We start from the raw sequence: 5,376 nt of genomic DNA, 5'->3' as shown, positions 1-5,376 counted from the left end.
ACTGTCCTGTCCCGCGCCGCCGCTGTCGCCGAGCCCGCCCCGCGCCCTGCGCTCCGCCCCGCGCCGTGTGAGGTCACCGCAGTCCACGCCGGGGGCGGCCGGGGAGGAGGGCGGGGCGGTCGAGGCGGGGGCGGGGCCGACGTGCCCGTGCGGATGTCTCCGGTCCCGGCGCGCACCGCACCACCCCCCGCTCCCCGACCCCACTCCACCCCACCCCACCCCGCTCCTGGGCGGAGGGACCGGCGTCTTTTCTGATCAAGTTGTAAACCTGTTCAGTCTGACACGGAGCGCGTTCATTGAGGGGGGCGGACGGTGGCCGTCCAGATCTGTTGGTCACCACCTGCGGCAAAGCTGGTCTAGCACGCTGACCGGACCTGAGGGAAGCCCCACGTGTCCTTTTGCTAATCGCTGCCTGCCCTGCTTCTCACAGGAATTTGTAATTCTGGGCGCCCGTCTGTTTCAAGTTTGTTCATTGCAGGAGTCAAGAGAGTCCTACGCCCCCACTTGGAGGGGAGCAAGACTAAGTCACGAAGAATTAAGCGGAAAACCGGCCAGCGTTCATTCGTTCACCTATCCGGTTACAGGAAATGTTAGCTGGACCCTTGGAAACCTTGCACCCCAGGCAGCACTTTCATGGGTCAGGACAGCGGGAGCCACGAAGCCCCTCCCCTGGTCCAGCTCTTCCCCCCAGGGTGGGGATCCAGCCAGTCACCAGAACAGACTGGACCCCTGCCCTCAGGAGGCCAGGTCACTGGTCTTGAACTGGCCCAGACTGGTTGTCCGCACCCCCAGATCCTGGCCCATCAACCACGGAGACACCTGAGGCTCCCACCACAAGCCTTGTCTGCCTGCTCCAGGCTCATGGTCTGTGGGCCCAGGTCACACAGGTGCTGAACATGAGGTACCGAGTTGGAAAGAGAGGTGGGGAGGGGCCTCTGCCTGGGAAGGTGGGGGGGCACTGCCCTGGAGAGGTGTGGGGGGGTCTGCCCCAGAAGGTGGGGGGGCATGCCCCTGGAGATGAGGGGGTCACTGCCCCAGGGAGGTGGAGAGGGCACTACTCCAGAAGGTGGAGAGGGGCACTGGGGAGCACTGCCCTGGGAGATGAGGGGGCACTGCCCTGGGGAGTTGGTGGGGGCACTGTCCTGGCGAGGTGGGGGTGTCTTCCCCAGAAGGAGGGGCCGCTGCCCTGGGAGGTGAGAGGGGTGCTGCTCCAGGAGGTGAGGGGGTCACTGCCCTGGGGAGGTGTGAGGTCATTGACTGTGAACGCTCAGGTTGGCTCCTCCAGGCAGGGAGGCAGGGCAGACCTGGCTGGAGCAGAGTAAGTGTTCCGATCATCCCTGGGCATCTAGGGAGAGCCTCAAAGGTCTGTGGTCTGGGTTTTGTTGGCTTGCTCTTCCATTTTGCTGTGGAGGATCCAAGCGTGCCCCTGGGTTGAGAGAGCAGTAAGATGGTCCCAAGCCCCTCTCTCCAGCCCCTCTCCCTCCAAGGGTCCATTCAGGACAGTGTCCACACTTCAGGAAAATGACTCTGGGTGGAAGATGGAAGGAGGGGAGTGTCTAGGGGCCAGAGCAGTGATGGCTATTCCAGTAGAGAGGGGACCCGTCTGTGAGGTGTCTGGGGTTGGGGGGTGGTTCAGCAGGAGAGTTTGGGCATGGGTGGGACTGAGGGAGGGGGTTGCGGAATGGAGGGGCAGCCAGGGCTGGAGATCCTCTTCCCCAGGTCTCTCTGCCCTCCCAGGTGCCCCTTTTGCTCTGGCAGCACAGCTGCTCCTCCTGTCGCATCCCAGGGCTGCCCTCGATCACCCCCCTAAAGTGATGTCCACTGCCCTGGGATGACAGCTGTTCACAGGGAACAAGGCCCCAGGAGCTCTGCCTCCACAGGAGAGAGTGCTGCCCTTCAACACGTGGGAGGAGGAAGCCCTTGGCTTTCATGCATCCACTGGACAGGGATCCGTGGAGCCGGAGCTGGGCAGCCTGGGCTCAGGGCGGGGGTGGGGGTGGGGGGCACTACCCAGTCACAGAGAGCACAGCCTGGCCACCTGTAGCACCAGCCCATGTAGGTCGGGACGCGAGGACACACGGGGAGCGGCTGTGCCTTTTGTAAGTCGTACTTTTAAAGTTACCTAAAAATTATTCAGGGTGACAGGATAGTTTACAAAGGAAAAATCATCTATACTCCCATTTTCACGCAACTGTCTCCACCTTTTCAGTTTCATCTTCCAGCATTTCCCTCTATACACACACATATCTATGCACATATGTACACACACACATACACACATCTAAATACATATACTCTGGGCCTCCGGGCTGGGAGGCAACAGGGCTGAGTCGGGACCCGGACACTGACCAAGAGCAGGGATGATGAAGTGTCTGGTGCTGGTTCGAGCCCCGTGTTGGGGGGCGTGAACTTGCTCTCCAGCAACTTCAGCTTCCCGGAGTTGTTCACTCGGAAGGTGGAGGAGCAGTGGCAGAGGCCGGAGGGGCCGCCCAGGCCCACAGCAGCAACCAGAACAGCCTACCACCACCAACAGGCCTGGGGATCCGAAAAGGAAGTGCGGCCGGGGCCCCACACTCAGCTTCGTGGGAACAAACTAGCCCTCAAGACAGGAAGAGCGGACGTCCCTGGTGGCGCAGTGGATGAGAGTCCACCTGCCAATGCAGGAGGCAGGGGTTCGATCCCTGGTCCAGGAAGATCCCACAGGCCGAGGAGCAGCTATGGCCATATGCCACAACCACTGGGCCCCTGAGGCTGCAGCTACGGAAGCCTGCTCGCCCCAGAGCCCGTGCTCGGCAACAAGAGAAGCCACCACAATGAGAAGCCCGCACACCTCAACCACAGAGTAGCCCCCGCTCAACGCAACTAGAGAAAGCCTGCGTGTAGCCGCAAAGACCTAGCACGGCCAAAAATATAATATAGCAGTGTGTACACGTCAAAAAAATTTTTTTTAATCTGGGAGGAGTAGCCAAGAAGTAGAAGACGAAAGATGAGGTATTAACACGGAGCGGTGAAGCCTGGGCCAAGTGCACGGCAGAGGCAATAAAGTGCGAAGTCCACCGGTGCACCAGTGTGGCTACGAGGGTGAGTGATCGGCCCCGGGCGAAGGGACTCCCTCCCTGCCTGCCTGCAGCCTGGTACCCCCCAAGGACTTATGCACAGAAGGAAACCGCGATGCTCCCTGCAGCTGCGGACAGTTCTCCAGGTCTCTTTCTTACCCTGAGCACTGGCCTCCTGAGACTTCACAGAACAGTGGTTTACTGTCCCCTCCCTTCCCATCACCTCCATCTGTCTGTCTTCCTCTTCTTTCCCTCTCCTCCCTCCATTTAGCCATCACTAATGGGAAGCAAAGAAGTAAAGAATTTGACTTAGTGGTGGGAAAAATAAATACATACATATAGTATCTTTTGGGGGGGGCGGGGGGCTTCCCTGGTGGCTCAGATGGTAAAGAATCCACCGGCTATACAGGAGACCTGAGTTTGATCCATGGGTTGGGAAGATCCCCTGGAGGAGGGCATGTCAACCCACTCCACTATTCTTGCCTGGAGAATCCCATGGACAGAGGAGCCTGGCAGGCTACAGTCCACAGGGTCGCAAAGAGTCAAACACGACTGAGCGACTAAGCATAGGCGTAGTGTCTTTTCATATATATCCTGTCTATCTCTGTATAAATATACACTTTTTAAATGTACGTGTATATACAGGTGACCCTTGAAAACATCAATTTAATCCACCTATATGCAGATTTTTTTCAATAAATATATTGGAAAACTTTTTTGGAGATTTTTGACATTTAAAAAAACTAGCAGAACCATGTAGCCTAGAAATAGAAAAAAATAAGGAAAGGGCATGTATGAATGCATAAGTATATATAGGCATATGTACGACATACAAAATACAAATTAACCAACTGCTTATATGATTGGTAAGACTTCTGATCTACAGTAGTAATTAAGTTTTAAGGAAGTCAAAAGCTATGCTCAGATTTTCCACTGAGTTGTTCAAGGATCAACTGTACATAATCTGTAGCTAGTTAGCTGAACAGACGACACTCTAAATACATAGACACACACATTATGTATGTGTGTATATATATATATATATATATATGCATATAAAGAGGGAGGTAGTTTGACAAAGAATGCTGGTGCTGTGCTGTGCTGTGCTTAGTCGCTCAGTTTTGTCTGACTCTTTGCAACCCCATGGACTGTAGCCCGCCAGGCTCCTCTGTCCATGCAATTTTCTGGGCAAGAATACTGGAGTGGGTTGCCATTTCCTACTTTAGCAGATCTTCCAGACTCAAGGATCAAGCTCACATCTCTTGGATCTCCTGCACTGGCAGGCAGATTCTTTACCACTAGCACCACCTGGGAAGCTCTCTCTCTATATATATATTCCCTGGTGGCTCAGAGGGTGAAGAGTCTGCCTGCAATGTGGGAGACCCGGGTTTGATCCCTGGGTAGGGAAGATCCCCTGGAGAAGGAAATGGCAACCCTCTCCAGTATTCTTGTCTGGAGAAACCCCATGGACAGAGGAGCCTGGCAGGCTACAGTCCATGGGGTTGCAAAGAGTCAGCTGCAACTGAGCAACTTCATTTTCACTTTCATTATATATGTGTATGCATAAATTTTATATTTATCAGTCCAGTTCAGTTCAGTCGCTCAGTCATGTCTGACTCTTTGCGACCCCATGAATTGCAGCACGCCAGGCCTCCCTGTCCATCACCAACTCCCAGAGTTCACTCAAACTCAAGTCCATTGAGTCAGTGGTGCCATCCAGCCATCTCATTCTCTGTCATCCCCTTCTCCTCCTGCCCCCAATCCCTCCCAGCATCAGAGTCTTTTCCAGTGAGTCAACTCTTCGCATGAGGTTGCCAAAGTATTACACTTTTAGCTTCAGCATCAGTCCTTCCAATGAACACCCAGAACTGATCTCCTTTAGAATGGACTGGTTGGATCTCCTTGCAGTCCAAGGGACTCAAGAGTCTTCTCCAACACCACAGTTCAAAACCATCAATTCTTCGGCACTCAGCTTTCTTCACAGTCCAACTCTCACATCCATACATGACCACTGGAAAAACCATAGCCTTGACTAGACGGACATTTGTTGGCAAAGTAATGTCTCTGCTTTTGAATATGCTGTCTAGGTTGGTTGTAACTTTCCTTCCAACGAGTAAGCGTCTTTTAATTTCATGGCTGAAATCACCATCTGCAGTGATTTTGTAGCCTCCCACCCCACTTAAAAAAAGTCTGACACTGTTTCCACTGTTTCCCCATCTATTTCCCATGAAGTGATGGGACCAGATGCCATGATCTTAGTTTTCTGAATGTTGAGCTTTAAGCCAACTTTTTCACTCTCCTGTTTCATTTTCATCAAGAG

Source organism: Bos taurus, chromosome 1, assembly GCF_002263795.3.
Source record: "Bos taurus isolate L1 Dominette 01449 registration number 42190680 breed Hereford chromosome 1, ARS-UCD2.0, whole genome shotgun sequence".
Taxonomy (NCBI): Eukaryota; Metazoa; Chordata; class Mammalia; order Artiodactyla; family Bovidae; genus Bos; species Bos taurus.
This window is presented reverse-complemented; position numbering follows the sequence as displayed.